This window comes from Lissotriton vulgaris, chromosome 1_1 (genome assembly GCF_964263255.1).
Source record: "Lissotriton vulgaris chromosome 1_1, aLisVul1.2, whole genome shotgun sequence".
NCBI classification, from domain to species: domain Eukaryota; kingdom Metazoa; phylum Chordata; class Amphibia; order Caudata; family Salamandridae; genus Lissotriton; species Lissotriton vulgaris.
In genome coordinates, this window is record NC_141685.1 from 27,755,157 (window position 1) to 27,780,137 (window position 24,981).

The following is a 24,981-nucleotide window of genomic DNA, read 5'->3' on the forward strand; positions in this document are numbered from 1 at the left end:
TCCGGATGATCGCACATTGTTGTCCTGGAAGAGTCTTCGAAGTGTCCTGAGATAGGTGGCTCCTCCCCTGGACTACAGTGCGCATGGGCATCGGCTCCATCCCCAGATTGTTTTTCGCCATTGTGGCAGAAGATGGAGTGTAAAGTGTAAATGATGTCCATTCTAATGATTGAATACAATAGTATATCTGCAGCTGCGACAGGCACCGGGGAGGAGGGTGGGCGATATGAATGTTAGCAGCCCTACATGCCAAGAACAGATGCATACTGGTAAGTAGCATATTCAGTTCGAGGCATGTGGGCTGCTAAATTCATATCTTAGCATAGAATATATAGCAGTCCCTCCATCAGCGGCGGTTGCCCGTGCCAGCTGCAGAAACCTGAAAAAGTGTTTTGAGAACAGCCTGTCCTACAGCAGCTTGCTGCTTGGAATGCACGTCAACACAGTAGTGTTTTGTAAAGGTATGTGGTGTAATCCACGTGGCTGCTCTGCAAATGTCCTCTAAAGGAATGTTCCCTAGGAAAGCCATGGATGCCCCCAATTTGCGTGTGGAGTGCGCCCTTGGGGGTATTGTTAAAGTGCGCTTGGCCTTGTGATAACAAATTTGGATGCACTTAACGATCCATCTGGCTATTCCTGCTTTGGAAATTGGGTTGCCTTTGTGTTGTGGTGAGAAGGCAACAAAAAGCTGTATTGTTTTCCTAAAGTGTTGTGTCCTGGCTATGTAGTACATCAACGCCCTCCGTACGTCTAACGTATGGAGCATTCTTTCCGCTACCGTTTGCGGGTTTTGGAAGAATGCCGGCAAGTCTATAGTTTGGTTGAGATGAAACTGTGACACCACCTTTGGAAGGAATTTGGGGTTAGTACGTAGCACTACCCTATTTGGATGAATTTGAATGAATGGCTCTTGTATTGTGAGCGCTTGTAGCTCACTAACACGTCTCAGTGACGTAATAGCAATCAGGAAAGCTACTTTCCACGTTAGGAATTGTAGTTCACACGAGTGTAGTGGCTCAAATGGTGGTCCCATCAGTCTGGTGAGGACCACATGGAGGTTCCACACCGGAGCTGGCGGTGTTCTTGGGGGAATGACTCGTTTCAGACCTTCAAGGAAAGCTTTAATGGCAGGCACTCTGAAGATAGAGAGATGCTGCCTATTTTGAAGGTAACCTGCGATGGCGGATAGATGTATCCGAATCGAAGTGAACGCTAGCTTGCACTTGTAAAGATGCAACAGGTAGCAAATGATGTTAGGGATAGATGCATCTAGCGGGTTGATGTCATTGGTGGTGCAGTAAATGACAAAACGCTTCCATTTTGCCGCATAGCATGCTCTGGTTGTTGGTTTCCTTGCCTCCTTGATGATGTCCATGCATTCAGGAGGTAGGTTGAGGTACCCAAACTCTAAGACTTCAGGAGCCAGATCGCCAGGTTGAGCTGTTGCGGATCTGGATGCTGAATTTCTCCATGGTTCTGCGTCAAAAGCCTGGGCGTGAGGCGCAGTCTTTGATGCGGAACCACTGAGAGTTCGAGGAACGTGGTGTACCAGGCCTGGCGCGCCCACGTTGGAGCAACTAGGATGAGTGTCATCGAGTGCTGCCTTAGTTTTTTCGCCACCAGTGGTATCAGAGGTGTCGGCGGAAAAGCGTACGCAAATTTGCCTGACCAGTTCATCCATATCGCATTGCCCTGCGATTGCGGGTGTGGGAACCTGGCGGCGAAGCTTTGGCATTTTGCGTTCTCCTTTGTGGCGAACAGGTCTATCTCTGGATGACCCCACCTTTGGAAGTACGGCTGGAGTACTGATGGATGTATCTCCCACTCGTGCATTTGATGGCTGTATCTGCTGAGCAGATCCGCCATCTGATTGTCCTTCCCTGGGAGGTGCTCCGCCATGAGGAAGATGTTCCTCTGAATGGCCCACTTCCACATGCTCTGAGCCAGATGAGACAGCTGCGGTGAGTGGGTGCCCCCCTGCTTCTGTATGTAGTACATCGCGGTCATGTTGTCCGTCCGGACTAACACCACTTTGTTGCACAGATGTACAATGAAGGACTTGAGCGCCATGAAGATCGCCATCAGTTCTAGATAGTTGATGTGCATCTTCTGTTGCTGCGTTGTCCATAGTCCCTGCACTGTGAAATTGAGCAGATGAGCTCCCCATCCCTGGAGAGATGCGTCCGTTGTTAGGACAATCTGTGGCACTGGCTCCTGGAACAGTCGGCCCTTGCAAAGGTTGTGTGGAGTCCACCAATGCAGAGAGTCGTATGCCCGACTGGTAACCAACACTAGGTCTGTTAATTGTCCCTGAGCCTGTGTCCACTGATTCGCTAAGCACTCCTGGAGCGGGCGCATATGCAACCGTGCGTGAGGGACTATGAAGATGCAGGAGGCCATCATGCCTATCAACTGCATGAACACTCTCGCTGGAAGTGAGTGTTGTGGTCTGAACTTTCGGATTAGAGATTGCATGCTCTCTATCCTGACTTGGTTTGGTTGAGCTGTGGCCGTCAGGGTATTGATTGTCGCACCTAGAAACTGCCGGACATGTGCCGGCTGAAGATGCGACTTTGGGTAATTCAACGAGAAACCCAAGTCGTGAAGTATGTGAATGGTGGTTGACATGTTTGCGGCGCACTGCTGTTCCGACTTGGCTTGAACGAGCCAGTCGTCCAGGTAGGGGTAGACATGGATGTTCTGCCTCCTGAGGTGCGCTGCCACTGTCGCCAGGCACTTGGTAAACACCCTTGGGGCCGTGGTGACTCCGAAGGGTAGGACCTTGAACTGATAATGCCTGCCTTGGATTGTGAATCTGAGGTATTTTCTGTGGGACGGGTGAAGTGGAATGTGGAAATAAGCATCCTTGAGGTCTAAGGTTGCTAAGAAGTCCCCTTGGTTTAACAAGGGAAGAATCTGTTGCAGTGTAAGCATATGGAAATGTTCGGACAGTATATAGAGATTGAGGGGACGGAGATCCAGAATTGGTCTGAGAGAACCGTCCTTCTTTGGAATAAGGAAGTACAGGGAATATACCCATGTGCCTTCCTCCCCCACTGGTACGAGCTCGATTGCTCCTTTTTGCAGCATCACTACCACTTCCTGCTGCAATAAGTGCAAGTGCTCTGTGGACATAGGCCTTTGCCTTGGTGGAATGTTGGGTGGAGTGGATTTTAACTCTAGACAATAACCGTACTGAACAAGATGTCGCACCCACCTATCTGTGGTGATGTTGAACCAGACGGGCAGGAACTGTTGTAGTCTCCCCCCGACAGGTGTTAAGTGGTCGGGGGGCAGTGACAGAGAGTCACTGTTTGCTTGGGGTAGAGGCGCGTGAGTTGTTGTTCCCTCTGCCGCGTCCTCTGGTGCTGTTTCCTCTGTAGCCCCCCTTGTTCTGTTTGGGGTACGAGGATTGTGCTCCACCTCTAGAGAATTGTGACTGCTGACCCATTTGTCCTCTGGTGACTCCACGTGCACCTGAGCGACGAAAAGTATTGCCACGAAACTGTTGTGATTGAAGGGCCCCCATAGATTTGGCAGTTTCGGTGTCTTTTTTAATTTTTTCTAAGGTGGTGTCAACATCTGGACCAAACAGTCTATCAGGATTGGCTGGTTGATTAAGTATGGTTGTCTGAATGTCAGGTTTAAACCCCGATATGCGGAGCCACGCCTGTCGTCTCAGCATGACGCTAGTGTTAATGGTCCTAGCGGCTGTGTCCGCGGCATCCAGTGCACACTTTATGGCTGCGTTGGAGATCAGTTGTCCCTCCTGTATAATCATTTTGGTGCCCTCTTGAAACTGTGGAGGCAGGTGTTGCACAATTTGCTCTAGGGTGTCGTAATGCGACCTATCATAACGTGCCAATAGTGCCTGTGTATTTGCAATACGCCAGAAATTGGCAGCCTGCGCAGCTACCCTTTTGCCTCCTGCCTCTAGCACCTTGGACTCTTTATCCGGGGGAGGAGCTTCACCCGTTGTTTGGGAGTTGGCCCTCTTTCGGGCATTTGCGACCACCAGGGAGTCAAGAGGCAACTGTCCCCGAATGTATGCAGGGTCTGCAGGTGCTGGTCTGTACTTTTTTTCAATACGTGGATTGACCACCCTCGCCCTGGTAGGTTCTTTAAAGATGTCCGCCGCATGCTTGAGGACCCCCTTGAGCATAGGCAGTGTCTTTACATTTCTCTCTGAAACTGCAAAAGTGTCAAATAGAAAATCCTCTTCAATAGGGTCAGCATGCATGTCCACATCATGATTAGCAGCTGCCCTTTCAATGAGTGCATGGAAACCTGCAGAATCCTCAGTTGGGGATGCACGTATACTGAAAGGCTGTGGGTCTTGTCCCACATTATGGGTGTCTTGGTCCCCAAAGTCATCAAATGAATCCGGCTGTGCATCTGGTTCATTAGCTGGGAAAGTGTATTGGTCATCTTCACCATATCCCTCAACGTCAGAGGGGTCTGGAGACGGAGTTGGGCTCCCTCTTGGAGGGGACTGGATAGGTTCCATGAGGCCTGAGGCGTCCTGTGGATACTTTTTCTTCTTCAGGGGGATGACATAGGAGTCCACCGGCTGCGAAGTTATCTTCCTTTTGTAAAGGGTCAATTTGCCTGTATTAGCGTCGATAAAACACTCCGAATCCTCTTCTGAGTCGATTACTCGACCTGAAAGTGCCCCCGCCGTTGAAGAATCCGACTTCTTCGGTGCCGATTTTGTTGCGAAGGCCTTCGGCGCCTCTTTTGGCAGCAGAAGGTAGAGGAGTTTACTGGCAGATTTGACCGGAACGTCTATCGCCTTCTGTGGCGATGGCGTCGGCGCCGACGAAGCAGCGGCTTTCTCCCTAATTCTCTGTAGTGAAGCAGCGACGAGGGACGTTTGATTCGCAGTTGCCTTTGGCACCGACGAGGAATCCTTGATCTTGTCTTCGGATCCGACGTTCTGTTGGCCCTTTTGAGTCTTGGACGATGATGCTGCGTCCGCCGCCCCAGAGGCCCTGGATCGATGCGCAGATGTGGCAGCTTTGGATCCGTGCGATTTCGATGGGTCCGTTTCTACCACGCGTCCGACCAACGTCCCAGTTGGCTTCGGAGCCGTGCCGCTGTCCTTGGCGGGCTTTGCCGGCGTCGTAGCGGTTGACCTGTGCGTTCCGCCCTTTTTAGAGGATCCCTCCTCTGGCACCGATTTTGACACGGTGGAATCGACAGATTTCTTCGATCTCTGTGGACCGGAGGTCGAGGGAGTCGATGAGGCAGCGTTTTTATTTGATTTAGGTGGTACGGCCGCCATCTTAGGGACGCTGGAGTCCTTAAGTTTCAGTTTCGGTTTCGGTTCGGCCATCTTAGGTGTAGTCGATACCGTATGTTTCAGTTTCGGTTTCGATACCGTCTGTGCAGCAAGTAAGTCCGTGGCCGGGCCTAAAGGCGGGGCCGTGGCTTGCGCGACGGGGTCTTGGGTAAGGCCGACCGGCGATCCCGTGACCCGTTCCATATGTCCGTAAACTTCGGGGCATAGCTCATCCCCTGAGCTATCTTCCACGGCCCCATAAACTTGTTCGACGTCCCCTACCTCGTCGACGTTTTCAAGGCCTTGATCCACGACTCCGTCGTCGTCCTCCGGATCCGCCTCGACCTCCGTCTCGGGCGGGGAGATTTGAAGATGACGGCTCAGGTCCTCTTCTTCTTGGTCGTCGAAGATGTCGTCCGGTTCCGGGGCCGTTTGGTGGGCCTCCAGGCGCACTGCGCGCCGAATCTTGAGTGTCTTCTTGGACCTGAAACTTGCACAGGCTCTGCAGTTTCCTTCGTTATGGTCTGGTGAAAGGCATTTGTTACAGACCGGGTGCGCGTCTATATGTGGGTATTTGGCCCCACAGAGCGGACAGAGTTTAAAAGGACTCCGCTCCATGCCGGAAAAGTTGCTGTCGAGTCGCGATGAGAAGGCCTCGAAGTCCGAAGAGCAAAAACTCCGCTGATTCCGGCTCCGAGAGACGGAAGAACTCGAGACCGCACGCAAACAATACTGACGTAAGAAATACAAGGCCTTTTGGCCGAATAAAGTTATGTTTTCTCGGTTCCGACAGAGAGACGTCGAGACCGCATCCGAACCCAATGGCGGAAAAAAACAATCTGGGGATGGAGCCGATGCCCATGCGCACTGTAGTCCAGGGGAGGAGCCACCTATCTCAGGACACTTCGAAGACTCTTCCAGGACAACAATGTGCGATCATCCGGACCCAACACTAGGCGGCGATCTAATGCTAAGATATGAATTTAGCAGCCCACATGCCTCGAACCCTACTTTCCCTTGGATAACGCAGTTAGCCGGGTTTAATCTAGGGGGTGGGGGGGCGCACCAGCTGTGCCCTGCCGCCCAATCCCACAGGTGCCTATCGCTTCCTGCGCTGCAGCACCGCACTGCCCACCCCCTCCCGGAGCAAGGCTTTCCATACCCATTATCTCTTACCACCCTCCTGTGGTGGCGCCCCCTCGTAATTATGGCTCTCAGTCACTGTTCCAGCCGTCTGCTGGGCGCACTGTCCTCCCCAGAGCTTGTCTCACCCCTCGGTTGGCACTGTGGGCACTGCCTCTGTGGTTGGCAGCCCTTTGCTGGGCGCACTGTCCTCCCCAGAGGTGGTCTCACCCCTCGGTTGGCACTGTGGGCACTGCCTCTGTGGTTGACAGCACTCTGCTGGGGACACTGCCAGCCACAGAGCTGGTCTCAACCCTCGGTTGGCACTGTGGACACTGCCTCTGTGGTTGGCAGCCCTCTGCTGGGTGCACTGTCCTCCCCAGAGCTGGTCTCACCCGTTGGTTGGCACTGTGGGCACTGCCTCTGTGGTTGGCAGCCCTCTGCTGGGCGCACTGTCTTCCCCAGAGCTGGTCTCACCCCTTGGTTGGCACTGTGGGCACTGCCTCTGTGGTTGGCAGCCCTGTGCCGGGCGCACTGTCCTCCCCAGAGCTGATCTCACCCGTTGGTTGTCGTTGGCAGCCCTCTGCTGGGCGCACTGTCCTCCCCAGAGCTGGTCTCACCCCTTGGTTGGCACTGAGGGCACTGCCTCTGTGGTTGGCAGCCCTCTGCTGGGCGCATTGACCTCCCCAGAGCTGGTCTCACCCCTCGGTTGGCACTGTGGGCACTGCCTCTGTGGTTGGCAGCCCTCTGCTGGGCGCACTGTCCTCCCCAGAGCTGGTTTCACCCCTTGGTTGGCACTGTGGGCCCTGCCTCTGTGGTTGGCAGCCCTCTGCTGGGCACACTGTCCTCCCCAGAGCTGGTCTCGCCCCTCGGTTGGCACTGTGGGCACTGCCTCTGTATTTGTCAGCCCTCTGCTGGGCGCACTGTCCTCCCTGGGTGCACTGTCCTCCCCAGAGCTGGTCTCGCCCCTCGGTTGGCGACAGCTTGTCTTTGTGTCTGGGACAGCTTGTCTGTGTGTCTGCGACAGGCAACAGCTTGTCTGTTTGTCTGCGACAGCTTGTCCGTTTGCCTGCGACAGCTTGTCTGTGTTTCTGCGACAGCTTGTCTGTGTGTCTGTGACAACTTGTCTGTGTGTCTGTGACAGCTTGTCTGTGTGTCTGCGACAGCTGATCTGTGTGTCTGCGACAGCTTGTCTGTGTGTCTGCGACAGCTTGTCTGTGTGTCTGCGACAGGCAACAGCTTGTCTGTGTGTCTGCGACAGCTTATCTGTGTGTCTGCCACAGCTTGTCTGTGTGTCTGTGACAGCTGATCTGTGTGTCTGCGACAGCTGACCTGTGTGTTTGTTACAGCTTACTTGTGTGTCTTTGTAATAAAGTTATCTGTATTACATTTTTATGGAAACGAGTAAAGTTTTGTGTGCATTTAAAAGGCAGGTGTCCGCAGTCACTATCATTGCATCTTGACGTTATCTGTCACAAACATACATCTGCTTGCACTACAGTTGCGCGCCTGCAGTGTCTCATGTACCTGTAACATGCAAGCATTAGACACAAGCAGCTGTATTTGTAACGCAGTTATATGAGTCTTTTGTTAGTTCTGCTTCTGTGTCCAGCTCTGAGTGTGTGTGTCCAGCTCTGAGTGTGCACAGCTCTGAGTGTGTGTGTGTCCAGCTCTGAGTGTGCGTGTGTCCAGGTCTGAGTGTGCCCAGCTCTGAGTGTGTGTGTGTCCAGCTCGGAGTGTGTGTGTGTATCCAGCTCTGAGTTTTTGGCTGTCCAGCTCTGAGTGTGCGTGTGTCCAGCTCTGAGTGTTCATGTGTCCAGCTCTGAGTGTGCCTGTGTCCAGCTCTGAGTGTGTGTGTGTCCAGCCCTGAGTGTGCGTATGTCCCGCTCAGAGTGTGCACATGTCCAGCTCTGAGTGTGCACGTGTCCAGCTCTGAGTGTGCACGTGTCCAGCTCTGAGAGTGCACGTGTCCAGCTCTGAGAGTGCACGTGTCCAGCTCTGAGTGTGCGCGTGTCCAGCTCTGAGTGTGCGCGTGTCCAGCTCTAAGTGTGCGCGCCTCCAGCTCTGAGTGTGCGCGTGTCCAGCTCTGAGTGTGCGCGTGTCCAGCTCTGTGTGTGCGCGTGTACAGCTCTGAGTGTGTGTGCGCGTGTCCAGCTCTGAGTGTGTGTGCGCGTGTCCAGCTCTGAGGAGTGTGTGTGTGTCCCACTCTGTGTGTGTGTGTCCAGCTCTGAGGAGTGTGCGTGTACAGCTCTGAGTGCGTGTGTGTGTGTGTGTGTGTGTGTGTGCGCGCGTCACAACGGTCCATTTCAGACCCACCTAATAACCCCGTCTTTCTCTCCTCAGGTGTGCGTGATTAGAGCCCTGCCGCCCATCACCCTGCTGGCACTCCTGCTGTGCCCCTGGCATGCCACGGCCCACCCTACCATCCAGCACGCTGTATGTCGGCGCTGTGAACCGCCTCTTCCAGCTCTAGCCAGACCTGGAGCTGGTGGGCGAGGACAAGACCGGCCCGGTGGATGACAGCCCCGACTGCCTGCCCTTCAAGGACGTGCGAGAGTGCCGCAGGCCCGGCAACGCAAACAAGCTGCTGGTGGTAAACGGGCGCGGCCGGGAGCTGGTCGTGTGCAGACAGGTCTTCCAGGGCATCTGTGAGAAGCGCAGCCTGGACTCGGTGGCCGAGGTGCTCTACTACCCGGTGGACCCCGGGGACAACCAGTTTGTGGCCGCCAATGACGCGCGGGTGACGACGGTGGCCTGGCGGGCAGCACCACGGATGGACCCCAGCTGATGTTCGTGGGGCGCGGCCTGACTGCCAGGCTGTCCGCCGGCATCCCTCCCATCACCGTGCGCCAGCTCAACCGAGCGCCTGTCTTCTCCAACGAGGGCCTGGGTAAGCTGGTGGTCAGCGACTTCTCAGACTACAACAACCACTTCATGGGGGCCTTCGGCCACGCCGGCCACGTCTACTTCCTCTTCTTCAGGCGCGGGCCTAAGACGCAGCTGAAGTACGCTAGCTACGTGGCCAGAGTGTGCGACCAGGACCTGCGGCTTTACTCATACGTGGCGATGCAGCTGGTCTGTCAGGACTCCAACGGCAAGAACTACAACCTGGCGCAGGCCGGCCATCTGCAAGCCCAGGAGGGGGGGGGCAGCCACGCTCTTCGCCGCTGGGGTGGCCTCCACGCCAAGCGCCACCCAGGACACGGCCATGTGCGCCTTCAGCCTGGAGCAGGTGGATGCCAGCTGGAGAAGGCCAGGACGCTGTGCTCCACCAAGGCCGGCCGCGACGAGCAGCGCCAGCAAGTGGCAGTCATTGAGTATGGAGTGACCTCCAGCTGTGGGACGCTGCCAGAGGTAAGCTGGAATGGAAGGGGGATCTCCTGGGGTTCACCTCAGAGTATGGGGTGACCACCAGCTGCGGGGTGCTGCCAGAGGTAGTATGGATGGAAGGGGGATCTCCTGAGGTACACCTCAGAGTATGAGGTGACCACCAGCTGTGGGACACTACCACAGCTAGGTTGGGATAGAAAAGAGATTTTCTGGGGTAAGGAGTGACCTCCAGCTATGGGATGCTGACAAAGGTCGGTTGGGATGGAGAATAGATCTCCTGGGACTCACCTCAGAGAATGGGGTGATCACCAGCTGCAGGGTGCTGCCAGAGGTAGACTGGGATTGAAGGGGGATCTCCTGGGGTTCACCTCAGAGTATGGGGTGATCACCAGCTGCAGGGTGCTGCCTGAGGTAGACTGGAATGGAAGGGGGATCTCATGGGACTCATCTCAGAGTATGGGGTGATCACCAGCTGCAGGGTGCTGCCTGAGGTAGACTGGGATAGAAGGGGGATCTCCTGGGGTTCACCTCAGAGTATGGGTGATCACCAGCTGCAGGGTGCTGCCTGAGGTAGACTGGGATGGAAGGGGGATCTCCTGGGACTCACCTCAGAGTATGGGGTGATCACCAGTTGGAAGGGGCTGCCAGAGGTAGACTGGGATGGAAGGGGGATCTCCTGGGACTCACTTCAGAGTATGGGGTGATCACCAGCTGCAGGGCGCTGCCAGAGGTAGACTGGGATGGAAGGGGGATCTCCTGGGGTTCACCTCAGAGTATGGGTGATCACCAGCTGCAGGGTGCTGCCAGAGGTAGACTGGGATGGAAGGGGGATCTCCTGGGACTCACCTCAGAGTATGGGGTGATCACCAGCTGCAGGGTGCTGCCTGAGGTAGACTGGGATGGAAGGGGTATCTCCTGGGACTCACCTCAGAGTATGGGGTGATCACAAGCTGAAGGGTGCTGCCAGAGGTAGACTGAGATGGAAGAGGGATCTCCTGGGACTCACCTCAGAGTATGGGTGATCACCAGCTGCAGGGCGCTGCCAGAGGTAGACTAGGATGGAAGGGGGATCTCCTGGGGTTCACCTCAGAGTATGGGGTGATCACCAGCTGCAGGGTGCTGCCTGAGGTCGACTGGGATGGAAGGGGGATCTCCTGGGACTCACCTCAGAGTATGGGGTGATCACCACCTGCAGGGTGCAGCCAGAGGTAGACTGGGATGGAAGGGGGATCTCCTGGGACTCACCTCAGAGTATGGGGTGATCACCAGTTGGAGGGTGCTGCCAGAGGTAGACTGGGATGGAAGGGGGATCTCCTGGGGTTCACCTCAGAGTATGGGGTGATCACCAGCTGCAGGGTGCTGCCTGAGGTAGACTGGGATGGAAGGGGGATCTCCTGGGACTCACCTCAGAGTATGGGGTGATCATCAGTTGGAGGGTGCTGCCAGAGGTAGACTGGGATGGAAGGGGGATCTCCTGGGACTCACCTCAGAGTATGGGGCAATCACCAGCTGCAGGGTGCTGCCTGAGGTAGACTGGGATGGAAGGGGGATCTCCTGGGACTCACCTTAGAGTATGGGGTGATCACCAGCTGCAGGGTGCTGCCAGAGGTAGACTGGGATGGAAGGGGGATCTCCTGGGACTCACCTCAGAGTATGGGGCAATCACCAGCTGCAGGGTGCTGCCTGAGGTAGACTGGGATGGAAGGGGGATCTCCTGGGACTCACCTTAGAGTATGGGGTGATCACCAGCTGCAGGGTGCTGCCAGAGGTAGACTGGGATGGAAGGGGGATCTCCTGGGACTCACCTCAGAGTATGGGGTGATCACCAGCTGCAGGGTGCTGCCTAAAGTAGACAGGGATGGAAGGGGGATCTCCTGGGACTCATCTCAGAGTATGGGGCGATCACCAGCTGCAGGGTGCTGCCTGAGGTAGACTGGGATGGAAGGGGGATCTCCTGGGACTCACCTTAGAGTATGGGGTGATCACCAGCTGCAGGTGCTGCCTGAAGTAGACTGGGATAGAAGGGGGATCTCCTGGGACTCACCTCAGAGTATGGGGTGATCACCAGTTGGAGGGTGCTGCCTGACGTAGACTGGGATGGAAGGGGGATCTCCTGGGACTCACCTCAGAGTATGGGGTGATCACCAGCTGCAGGGTGCTGCCAGAGGTAGACTGGGATGGAAGGGGGATCTCCTGGGACTCACCTCAGAGTATGGGGTGATCACCAGCTGCAGGGTGCTGCCAGAGGTAGACTGGGATGGAAGGGGGATCTCCTGGGGTTCACCTCAGAGTATGGGGTGATCACCAGCTGCAGGTTGCTGCCTGAGGTATACTGGGATGGTAGGGGGATCTCCTGGGACTCACCTCAGAGTATGGGGTGATCACCAGTTGGAGGGTGCTGCCAGAGGTAGACTGGGATGGAAGGGGGATCTCCTGGGGTTCACCTCAGAGTATGGGGTGATCACCAGCTGCAGGGTGCTGTCAGAGGTAGACTGGGATGGAAGGGGGATCTCCTGGGACTCACCTCAGAGTATGGGGTGATCACCAGCTGCAGGGTGCTGCCTGAGGTAGACTGGGATGGAAGGGGGATCTCCTGGGACTCACCTCAGAGTATGGGGTGATCATCAGTTGGAGGGTGCTGCCAGAGGTAGACTGGGATGGAAGGGGGATCTCCTGGGACTCACCTCAGAGTATGGGGTGATCACCAGCTGCAGGGTGCTGCCAGAGGTAGACTGGGATGGAAGGGGGATCTCCTGGGACTCACCTCAGAGTATGGGGTGATCACCAGCTGCAGGGTGCTGCCTGAGGTAGACTGGGATGGAAGGGGGATCTCCTGGGACTCACCTCAGAGTATGGGGTGATCATCAGTTGGAGGGTGCTGCCTGAGGTAGACTGGGATGGAAGGGGGATCTCCTGGGACTCACCTCAGAGCATGGGTGATCACCAGCTGCAGGGTGCTGCCAGAGGTAGACTGGGATGGAAGGGGGATCTCCTGGGACTCACCTCAGAGTATGGGGTGATCACCAGCTGCAGGGTGCTGCCTGAGGTAGACTGGGATGGAAGGGGGATCTCCTGGGACTCACCTCAGAGTATGGGGTGATCATCAGTTGGAGGGTGCTGCCAGAGGTAGACTGGGATGGAAGGGGGATCTCCTGGGACTCACCTCAGAGTATGGGGTGATCACCAGCTGCAGGGTGCTGCCTGAGGTAGACTGGGATGGAAGGGGGATCTCCTGGGGTTCACCTCAGAGTATGGGGCGATCACAAGCTGCAGGGTGCTGCCAGAGGTAGACTGGGATGGAAGGGGGATCTCCTGGGACTCACCTCAGAGTATGGGGTGATCACCAGCTGCAGGGTGCTGCCTGAGGTAGACTGGGATGGAAGGGGGATCTCCTGGGGTTCACCTCAGAGTATGGGGTGATCACCAGCTGCAGGGTGCTGCCTGAGGTAGACTGGGATGGAAGGGGGATCTCCTGGGGTTCACCTCAGTGTATTGGTAATCACCAGCTGCAGGGTGCTGCCAGAGGTAGACTGGGATGGAAGGGGGATCTCCTGGGACTCACCTCAGAGTATGGGGTGATCACCAGCTGCAGGTGCTGCCTGAAGTAGACTGGGATAGAAGGGGGATCTCCTGGGACTCACCTCAGAGTATGGGGTGATCACCAGCTGCAGGGTGCTGCCAGAGGTAGACTGGGATGGAAGGGGGATCTCCTGGGACTCACCTTAGAGTATGGGGTGATCACCAGCTGCAGGGTGCTGCCTGAGGTAGACTGGGATGGAAGGGTGATCTCCTGGGACTCACCTCAGAGTATGGGGTGATCACCAGCTGCAGGGTGCTGCCTGAGGTAGACTGGGATGGAAGGGGGATCTCCTCGGGTTCACCTCAGAGTATGGGGTGATCACCAGCTGCAGGGTGCTGCCTAAAGTAGACAGGAATGGAAGGGGGTTCTCCTGGGACTCACCTCAGAGTATGGGGTGATCACCAGCTGCAGGGTGCTGCCTGAGGTAGACTGGGATGGAAGGGGGATCTCCTGGGACTCACCTCAGAGTATGGGGTGATCACAAGCTGCAGGGTGCTGCCTGAGGTAGACTGGGATGGAAGGGGGATCTCCTGGGGTTCACCTCAGAGTATGGGTGATCACCAGCTGCAGGGTGCTGCCTGAGGTAGACTGGGATTGAAGGGTGATCTCCTGGGACTCACCTCAGAGTATGGGGTGATCACCAGCTGCAGGGTGCTGCCTGAGGTAGACTGGGATGGAAGGGGGATCTCCTGGGGTTCACCTCAGAGTATGGGGCGATCACCAGCTGCAGGGTGCTGCCTGAAGTAGACTGGGATGGAAGGGGGATCTCCTGGGACTCACCTCAGAGTATGGGTTGATCACCAGCTGCAGGGTGCTGCCGGAGGTATACTGGGATGGAAGGGGGATCTCCTCGGGTTCACCTCAGAGTATGGGGTGATCACCAGCTGCAGGGTGCTGCCTGAGGTAGACTGGGATGGAAGGGGGATCTCCTGGGACTCACCTCAGAGTATGGGGTGATCACCAGCTGCAGGGTGCTGCCTGAGGTAGACTGGGATGGAAGGGGGATCTCCTGGGACTCACCTCAGAGTATGGGGTGATCACCAGCTGCAGGGTGCTGCCAGAGGTAGACTGGGATGGAAGGGGGATCTCCTGGGACTCACCTCAGAGTATGGGGTGATCACCAGCTGCAGGGTGCTGCCTGAGGTAGACTGGGATGGAAGGGGGATCTCCTGGGACTCACCTCAGAGTATGGGGTGATCACCAGCTGCAGGTGCTGCCTGAAGTAGACTGGGATAGAAGGGGGATCTCCTGGGACTCACCTCAGAGTATGGGGTGATCACCAGCTGCAGGGTGCTGCCTGAGCTAGACTGGGATGGAAGGGGGATCTCCTGGGACTCACCTCAGAATATGGGGTGATCACCAGCTGCAGGGTGCTGCCAGAGGTAGACTGGGATGGAAGGGGGATCTCCTGGGACTCATCTCAGAGTATGGGGTGATCACCAGCTGCAGGGTGCTGCCAGAGGTAGACTGGGATGGAAGGGGGATCTCCTGGGACTCACCTCAGAGTATGGGGTGATCACCAGCTGCAGGGTGCTGCCAGAGGTAGACTGGGATGGAAGGGGGATCTCCTGGGGTTCACCTCAGAGTATGGGTGATCACCAGCTGCAGGGTGCTGCCTGAGGTAGACTGGGATGGAAGGGAGATCTCCTGGGACTCACCTCAGAGTATGGGGTGATCACCAGCTGCAGGGTGCTGCCAGAGGTAGACTGAGATGGAAGGGGGATCTCCTGGGACTCACCTCAGAGTATGGGGTGATCACCAGCTGCAGGGTGCTGCCTGAGGTAGACTGAGATGGAAGGGGGATCTCCTGGGACTCACCTCAGAGTATGGGGTGATCACCAGCTGCAGGGTGCTGCCTGAAGTAGACTGGGATGGAAGGGGGATCTCCTCGGGTTCACCTCAGAGTATGGGGTGATCACCAGCTGCAGGGTGCTGCCAGAGGTAGAATGGGATGGAAGGGGGATCTCCTGGGACTCACCTCAGAGTGTATGGGGTGATCACCAGCTGCAGGGTGCTGCCAGAGGTAGACTGGGATGGAAAGGGGATCTCCTGGGGTTCACCTCAGAGTATGGGGTGATCACCAGCTGCAGGATGCTGCCTGAGGTAAACTGGGATGGAAGGGGGATCTCCTGGGGTTCACCTCAGAGTATGGGTGATCACCAGCTGCAGGGTGCTGCCAGAGGTAGACTGGGATGGAAGGGGGATCTCCTGGGACTCACCTCAAAGTATGGGGTGATCACCAGCTGCAGGGTGCTGTCTGAGGTAGACTGGGATGGAAGGGGGATCTCCTGGGACTCACCTCAGAGTATGGGGTGATCACCAGCTGCAGGTGCTGCCTGAAGTAGACTGGGATAGAAGGGGGATCTCCTGGGACTCACCTCAGAGTATGGGGTGATCACCAGCTGCAGGGTGCTGTCAGAGGTAGACTGGGATGGAAGGGGGATCTCCTGGGACTCACCTCAGAGTATGGGGTGATCACCAGCTGCAGGGTGCTGCCAGAGGTAGACTGGGATGGAAGGGGGATCTCCTGGGGTTCACCTCAGAGTATGGGTGATCACCAGCTGCAGGGTGCTGCCTGAGGTAGACTGGGATGGAAGGGGGATCTCCTGGGACTCACCTCAGAGTATGGGGTGATCACCAGCTGCAGGGTGCTGCCAGAGGTAGACTCGGATGGAAGGGGGATCTCCTGGGGTTCACCTCAGAGTATGGGTGATCACCAGCTGCAGGGTGCTGCCAGAAGTAGACTGGGATGGAAGGGGGATCTCCTGGGACTCACCTCAGAGTATGGGGTGATCACCAGCTGCAGGGTGCTGCCAGAGGTATCCTCTGCGAGACTGGCAGCCAGTGTAAATCTGAGAGTGCCTGGGAGGCGGAGGAGCGGCATGGTTGCACTAGTACCAGTTTGGCTGCCATGGTCTGTACTCTCTCCAATTTCTCAATCATATATTGCGGGGATTCTAGTAACAGGGTGCTCCGGACTATCTGCGCTCTGTTCTATTAAGAGAACATCGGAAGGATTTTCGGAGATGCTCTGATCAGAGTAAAACAACTTCCAGCTGTTTTGTTGACAGTTTTCTAATGTCGATTTATTGTCAACCATGACTCCCAGATTATGTACCACGCAACTGGGAGCCAATGGAGTAGTAGGGGATGTTGGCCAAAACTCAACCGGAAGTGTAGGAGGGATTTTACCTACTGCACAGTGTAGAATCTCTATCTTCTCATCAGAGTTAAACTGAAGAATTTGAAGGTTCACACCAAAGATAGAACCGTTTCCACTTGAGTTTGTAGGTTTTGATAGTGGAGGGTGCTCTAGCGTTAGTGAGGACCTCCCTGCAGTCCGGAGGAATAATCAAATTAGCAAACTCATAGTGTTCAGGCGCGAGGCTGCCAATCGCAGAGAAGTTGGATCCGGATGGCAGATCAGGCTGTGGTTCATAGTAAGGAGATTGGAAATTGGGCGCAGCCAAATTAGATTGCACTCTGACAGAAGGAGGAGCTCTGTAAACCAGAACTAGTGAAGCCATCTGGGGGCTATGAGAAGAATGCAGCAGGGTTCTTTCCACATTTTCAAAAGTACCCTTGGGACTAGAGGAATCGGTGGAAAAGCGTAAGCATACATTTTTGACCAGTTCATCAAAAACGATTCTGGGTGGGGAAGCCAACTTGCATAGAATGGCATTTGCGGTTCAGGTTGGTCGCAAATAAATCCAGATTGGGAGGGGCGGAGCTTGCCGGCGTCCATGAAAGTTGTGTGAGCGCTGAGCTCCTCGCCTGCGCCCCTTTAATATCCGACAAAGCTATCCTTTTGGCACCTAGCTGGCCCTAGAAACTGTGGGTATCGCTTCAGTTGCCCCCGGTGCTAGTGGGGGCACCTTCCCCGGTCGAAATCGGTTGTGGTTTCGCTCTGCTGGTCGGCGGAGGGCGAGGTGGCGGACTAGGCCTCAATCCACGGACTATCCAGAGGGGCTGCCTGGCCTGCGTCACGCTGCGTGCGGCGTGAGGTGCCGAAGTGGACTCGGTCTACCGGGCTGGCGACTATCCTGTGGTTTCTTCTGGGTGACATTAACCTGCGCTTTGGAGAGTGGGCTTGGTCGCACTGCCCACAGGGGTGCGTTAGCCGTGGCCTAACTGCTGTTGCCTGGAGGTGCGCCGGCGAGGCGCGGAAACCCCTCGGCGGGAAGCTATATCCTCCCGAAGACATTTGTTGGCGGACGCCTCCACCTGGGACGCCTCGGGGGCTGTCGTGGCACGGTGGCCCTTATGGGTAGGATAGCGCTCATGAAAATGGTGGGGCTCCCCAGATTCCTCTTTCTCTTCACAAATATTCCTGTGGTCCTTTCTAAGGCCTTTTTCCGGCAGCTTACCCAAACGCTTACACGACTGGCGTGGGGGGGCAAACAGCCAAGGGTTCAATGGCAAACGCTCCTTCTTCCCTATGAACATGGGGGTCTTGGGGCACCGGACCTGGAACGGTACTATAGGATAGCGCAGGGGGCACATCTTCATACATGGATCCACGGGGATCCAGGCATCCCACATGTGAAATTGGAACGCCTCTTTGCTGACCCTACACCTCTCCCGGCCACGATATGCCATCCAGCCGATCGAAGGGTCGGTAACCTGGATTCCATTGCTGCCACAAACCACGCTTGGCATGCAATGGTCCGCTCCCGAGAGAGTGAGCTGTTGTACTCTCCCCTACTGCGAGTGGAGTGGGCAGTATGGTTGGCCCCGCTAACGGAAAAGGGCGTACTGAAGGCGTTGCGGGAGTTGGGCATCGTCACGATGGGGGATCTCTTCTTAAATGGCACTATGAAGACGTCGCAGCAGGCTCTCCAGTCCTACCCTGGGGCGACGCTATTGCATAGCTTCAATACCATAGGGTTCGTAAAGCGGCGCTGGTATCACTGGGCCCGGAATTGGCAGAGCCGCAGGAAGTGCCTGAGCTCACGTATGTCATTAAGACCCCCTCTTCCCGTAAATTGATCACTGCTCTTAAGAAACTTGGTGATGGGCACCGGCAGTGCCCCCCCTCCAAGGCCCGATTGGCCTGGCAGGCCGACCTTCAGTCTCCCATCTCGGACGAGATGTGGCATTATTGCTGCGCGAACACTAGGAAAATTTCTCTTAATAGCAGGCACCGCCTAATTCACTTTAAGTACCTGCAGCGGGTATATTACACGCCGGATAGGCTACACAGGTATGGGCTGCGGGAGTCAGCGGAGTGCGAACGTTGCCATTTCCCTGTGGCTGATTTTCTACATATGTCCTGGACTTGCCCTGTTATCCATAAGTTTTGGGGAGAGGTCTTCACGGCACTTAGCTCTATCCTGGGTGTGGAGATTTTGCCCTGCCCGGCGCTGGCACTGCTGGGTTTCTCTAAACTGTTGCCAGTGGCATTGAGGCGACTTGCTGACATGGCGTTGCTGACGGCCAAGCGTTTGGTTGCGTTGTGCTGGATGAGGGGCCAGTCCCTACTAAGAAGCGCTGGGAGGCGGATTTGCTTTTCTGCTGCACGCAGTCGGAGGTGTACAGTGAACTGCTTCCCCCTAAAAGCCGCCCCAAGAACTTCTGGGGGTTATTTAAGGAATTCCAGAGCGCGCAAGGGGACAGTGAGTCAGATCCTGAGGGGGTGGAGTTGGATGACCTGCAGGAAGGTGGGGTGGCGATGGTCGACTTTGATGAGAATTGTGGTTGAGTGTTTCCAGGCTGACGGTGGGTGGGGGATCCCGCCTGAGTCTTGCATGTGCAGTGTGCTGGGTGGACACCTGTGACGGCTGTATTGGGTGGTGGTTCGCATGGTCCCTCTCGGACTTTGCTCCGTTCCATTGGGCCCTTGGGTCAGTTGCTATGGGTCCTGAGTTCGACTATAGACGTGGTAGTTGGTGCGGATGGGCGAGTGGACACGGGTATAGGTAGGCTGGCTAGTTAGTAGGGTGGGGTTTTGTTTTTTTGGGTGGGTTTTTTGTGGTTTACTACACCTTTCCATTTCTCCCCACCAGGAGACTTTATCCTCAGGTTTTCGAGAAGTTGGTTTAATATATGTATACAGACTGCATTTCCTTTGCACACCGAATTGCGATATGGAGTGTCACCACCAACGCTGCTAGCTGGGTTTCCTTTTCTTTTTTTTTTTTTCTTTTTCTTTTTTTGCTATCCTGAGGTCAGGCATCAGCTGCTTTCATACTTCGATATTGTCTCACATTTCTTTCTTTCCTTTCGGTGCGCCGCCAGGCCTCCGGGATGTTGGCGTAGTGGCTGTGTGTGTGACCTCTACTCAGGGATCTGGGTTTGAACTACTGATGCCGCCGGCCTCCGGGTTGTAGGCGATAACGGCTGTGTGCATATTTTGAAGGTGTAATAAAGTACAAATTTAACAAAAAAAAAAAATCCAGATTGGGGTGTCCGCAAAGCTGAAAGATGCGGTCCAGCATCGGCAGATGAATTTCCCACTTGTGCTTTGACGAGACCGACCTGCTCAGGGAGTCCGCTAGAAGGTTGGACACCCCCGGAACATGGACTGCTGTTAAAGTGATCTGATGTTGAATCGCCCAATCGCAAATTTCTTGAGCTTGTAGGGATAGCAAAGTGGATCTCGTGCCACGCCATGGCCCCGGAGGGACGTGGTTCTTCCAGGTGCGTGTGCGTCTACGGGGCTTTTGGAAAGGGGCTGATCAAAGAGGGAGGGGAGGCTGGGGGGGGGAAAGGATCCAGGGAAAAGGAAATAAGTGAGACGGAAAAGAAAGACAAGAGCAGAAATCATCGGCTACTCTTTTTCTTTTGGTTGCTCCAACCTCTACCCCCTCCCTTGACATTTATGCATAGCTATTATTTATCCCTCACATCCTTCCTTGACTAAACCATAAAGCAAAAACACTTACCTGAGTCTTTTCCTTCCGTCCGAGGGTCGACGGTGGCCGAGGCTCACCTAAGGGACTGAAGAGGAAGACCCTGTGGGAAAGACGAATATAACAGAGACCATCAATCACTGTGATTTCCTGTAATACTAATAAAAAGTGCATACCAAGAAATTATTCAATGCAGTGTGCTCCTTCTTGACCGACTTTTCTACAACGGAGAGCTACATACTTTGCCTGCAGGGAATGGGAGACAGACACACAGAGACCAACAGAGACACACACCGGAAAGCATAGTAGGAAAACGCTACATACTGTTTTTATATGCTTGCATATGTACATTGTTTTAGAAATATGGGGGAACTATTTATTTTGTTCAATGTGCTTATACTGCTAATTACTTTTATCTGATTCTATTATCATTGCGGCACATAAATTCTATACAAGAATTACGATCGTTCATTAAATAATGAAAATGCTAATGTTATATTATTTTAATTTGATATTGCACAAGAATTACGCCTAAGCAGAAACTACATCAAGGAGAAATTTAGGATTGGTATGTAGTACCACTCTATCTTTGTGAAATTGAAAGAAAGGCTCTTGTATAGTTAATGCCTGAAGTTCATCAACTCTCCTTAGTGAGGTTATCGTTATGGGGAAAGCAACTTTTCATGATAGGAATTGTAACTGACATTTGTGCATTGATGAAAAGGCGGACCCATTAGCCTTGCTGTCATCAAGAAGTGGAGAGAGGGGAATCGGCAGGCGGCCCCTTAAAGCCGAAGCTGAGGACGGACATCAGAGGATACACGCTTCAAGAAGGCGGGGTGGAGAGTGCGTCAGGTTGGTCAGTAGTTGGTCCAGCTACAAACACCACGGGAACGCGAGGTGGAGAAACCAGCAGGGGAAGACCGGAAAGACGGAGAAGACCTAATAGCCTTCCGAGAGAGAAAACCGGAGCCCAGGGGAGGTCACAGCTTTTCGGTGAGCAGAACACCCGAACATGGCGGAGGAGGGAAAGCCGAAACAGAAGGAGACCAGACCTCACTGAAGGACGCAGAGTCACCACGCCACGGCCCCGGAGGGACGTGGCTCTTCCAGGTGCCTGTGCGTATATGGGGCTTTTGGAAAGGGGCTGAGTCAGAGAGGGACGGGAGGGGAGGCTGAGGGGTGAAATGGACCCAGGGAAAAGGAAATAAGTGAGACGGAAAAGAAAGACAAGAGCAGAAATCATCGCCTACTCTTTATCTTTTGGGTGCTCCAACCTCTACCCCCTCCCTTCACATTTATGATTAGCTATTATTGATCCCTCACATCCTCCCTTGACTAATCCATAAAGCAAAAACACTTACCTGAGTCTTTTACTTCTATCCGAAAGACGACGGAGGCCGAGGCTCACCTAAGGGACTGAAGAGGAAGACCCTGTGGGAAAGAAGAATATAACTGAGACAATCAATCATTGTGATTTCCTGTAATACTAATAAACAAGCATTTACAATGCAATGGTCTCGGCTTTGTTAAAGTTAGAGCAATTGGCATTGCAAATGGCATTTTTTTTTTAAAACAGAAATAAATGGTATTGTAATTTACAATGGCAATAGGTGAGCATTAGAGAGTAGTAGAGTATTAGCGGACCCAGAGCGAGACACAAGGGCCACACACACAGAGAGCCACACACACACAGAGAGCCACACACACACACACAGAGAGCCACACACAGAGAGCCACACACACAGAGCCACACACACAGAGCCACACACACAGAGCCACACACACAGAGCCACACTTACACACACAGACAGAGCCACACACACACAGACAGTCACACACACACACAGACAGAGCCACACACACAGAGCCACACACACACAGAGCCACACACACACAGAGCCACACACACATACACACACAGAGCCACACACACACACACACACACACACAGAGCCACACACACACAGACAGAGCCACACACAGACAGAGCCACACACACACACACACACAGACAGAGCCACACACACACACACACAGACAGAGCCACACACACACAGACAGAGCCACACACACAGACAGAGCCACAGACACACAGACATAGCCACACACACACAGCCAGACCACACACACACAGAGCCACACACACACAGACAGAGCCACAAACACACAGACAGAGCCTGTAGTGTAGTTCCTATTTTCCCTATAGGCCCTGCGCATTGGAATAACATAAACAGCAGTATAGACGTAGAAGTGCGGTCTTCCAGGTCTCTACTGACTGTGTTAGACTTAATTGGGTGTGTACCAACTAGCTCAGAGGTCACTGGAAACTTTCTTGACCGAATAGGAAGTGATCAGCTTTCCTGGCTCAGGCAAGAAGGGATTCAGTTTTCCAACAACCGCATAAACATGACAACTTTGCTCCTTAGAATAAGAGTCAATCTCTAGAGTCGTGTGAAACAATAGACCGCTATTTCACTCAGTCAGTTGTGCAAGAATTACTTTCACCAGGATGCAGAGAATAGAGAGACGGCGTTTTCAATAAAAGGTATTATTTATTGAACAGTCTTTCTTCTCATGCAAGAGAAATGAATTTCCACAATTGCAAGACTCGTAATTATAAAAAGTGCGTACAGTAAAAGGAGTATTGTGAAATAATACTGTAAAAGCATTGATATGGTTTCTTAGCCATAAAATAAAAATGAAAAAGATATATACATTCATATATACATTTGGCTAACGTCCTCAACTGGTGCTTCTAACTACGCCTACCCCGGTGTACCTGACCTAAGCCTAATACTTGGGAGGGAGTAAGTAGCAGTTTAAGTTAAGTTGGTTTTGCCAAGGGTTTGCTTCAAGAATTCTCTCTAAGGGTTTAGTCAACACCATACCTCTGGAATAGAATGTTGGAGGGCTGGTATCTCCTCTCAGGGCTCGATATTCCAGTCACCCGCAAGGGTAGGCTGGAAACGCCGGAGCTGGATTTTCTCGGCAGGAGAAAAGACAGCGTCTCTCTCAGCGCGTCAAGGAGGAGGAGGGGCAGCATCCATGGGCTTCTCGCATCTGCTGGGCTCTGCAAGGGACAGCAGATCTGCTCCTGTATTCACCACCACCATCGTGCTTGCTTAAGGCAACGTTGGTATTATTTATACCTGAAAGGTGCCTTGTTTGACGTAAGTTTTTGGACATAAGACGTCAATAAAGATGTCACTAAGAACTGGTCGTTCTTACAGTGCTCATTAGAGTTCTATTACTAATCAAAACAAAGCAAGCGGGGATTTCCCAGGATGCTGGAAGTTTTATCTGTTGAAGAACTCGGAGTGTAATCTAGGAATCTAAGATAGTGGTTTCTGCTATGTCATGTACTGTAATGAGCTGCAGAGGAGAGTTCCTAAAATATGGCTGAAATATGGCTCTGATCGTTTGCAATTATAGGGATATGAATTGATTATAGCCATATAGGGGCATAAGGTCACAATATTGATTGGGGTCCTAGATTAGAACATGACACCCACTCCACAAATTTATGTCCATCAAATTACTAAAAACGAAAGCAATAAGATGCGTGTGTTTGCGTGTTTGAAATGGCGTATTTGAAATACATGAAAATATAGTACTGTACGTCATTAAGCATAGAAATCATTCAAAATTATTACATATATAATCAGTTGAACGATTTTGCTAAAAAATTACACATGAAATGTCTCTTAGTACAGAAAAGAAGGGCGAGACTATTTCATCACATAAAAATGCCTTTGCTGTAAAATGTGCTAGAGGCTGAGATAAAGTTATCTACTCTAGATCTACTAAAAATAGATGTTCTGTTCTGTATGAATAGTTCTACTTTAAGCAAGAGTATTTGTGCCAGAAAAAGGTAAATATTTTGAAAAAATGTTCAATTAAAAAAAAAAAAAAAAAAATGTTCATGGTGAACAGGGGAATAGAGTTCCAACGCTTTTCAGTAGTTTTTGTTGATCAAAACTGAAGGCCGAATTTAGAGTTCATGGGAACGCTGTGCGCCGGAATGCTTTTCAAAAATTATTGTTTCTGTTCAGGGGAGAACATCATATCAGACAGGCTCTCAAAGAATTGGTCTACAAAATCAGATGACAGTTCGACCAAGTTCGATAATGCTGTAACTTGGCAGGTGTGAGAATGATTGCTATCATCGGTGTCTGGATCAGCAATGCTCACAGAAAGTCGTACCTGGGTGATGTTGCTTTTATTTCTCGCTCTACTGTCGCCACCTAGTCGTAGCACAGGAGTCTCAACGAATGCCGTCATCAGGATTGGTAGCCGCTGGGGACAACACAATGCATGAGACGTTACAGGACTTAGCAAAGTATCGATATCCATTGGTACTGCTGATGGTAGTGCAAGACAGGTGTCTAACACGCATTCTTCTACGCATAGCATACATCGAAGCACAGGTAAGATGCAGGTCTGCCATATAGGTCATATAGGTCTGAATGAAAGAAACCAGGTCATGTTCAGATCTCTCAGCCTGGCCAATCCAAGGACTCTAGTTATGCGGTCCCGGTAGCGTACTGCTAGGATCGTTTCTTCCATCCTTGCCGGAGTCATGTCTGTGTTTTGGCTTGCCATATCGGAGCAGGAGGGTCAAAAATAAAATGCCTGCTACAAGTCCCAAAATCAGGGGTATGCTGCCAAAGACTGAATGGACAAAATTAGGAATAATTCCCAGGATTCTTTTGAATGGTGTTAACAGTCCCGAAAAAATGGTCTTAAATACGTTTGAGATACCTACGGCATCCGACATATTTAGGATTTGGCTAAGCATTTCTGTGAAATGCACA

At 53.2% G+C, this 24,981-nt stretch overlaps 1 protein-coding gene across 3 annotated transcripts in view; it reads right to left on the reverse strand.

Moving 5' to 3' along the window:
• LOC147737034 (uncharacterized) overlaps positions 1–24,981 on the reverse strand; it is a 227,267-nt gene that overhangs the window by 46,453 nt on the left and 155,833 nt on the right. For all 3 annotated transcript variants that reach the window (XR_015309263.1, XR_015309259.1, XM_086959998.1), the window contains exons 3-4: positions 21,529–21,598; positions 20,198–20,267 (exon numbers count right to left, since the gene is read on the reverse strand). The gene's annotated coding sequence lies outside the window, so the exon portion shown is untranslated. The remainder of the gene's footprint in view (positions 1–20,197; positions 20,268–21,528; positions 21,599–24,981) is intronic.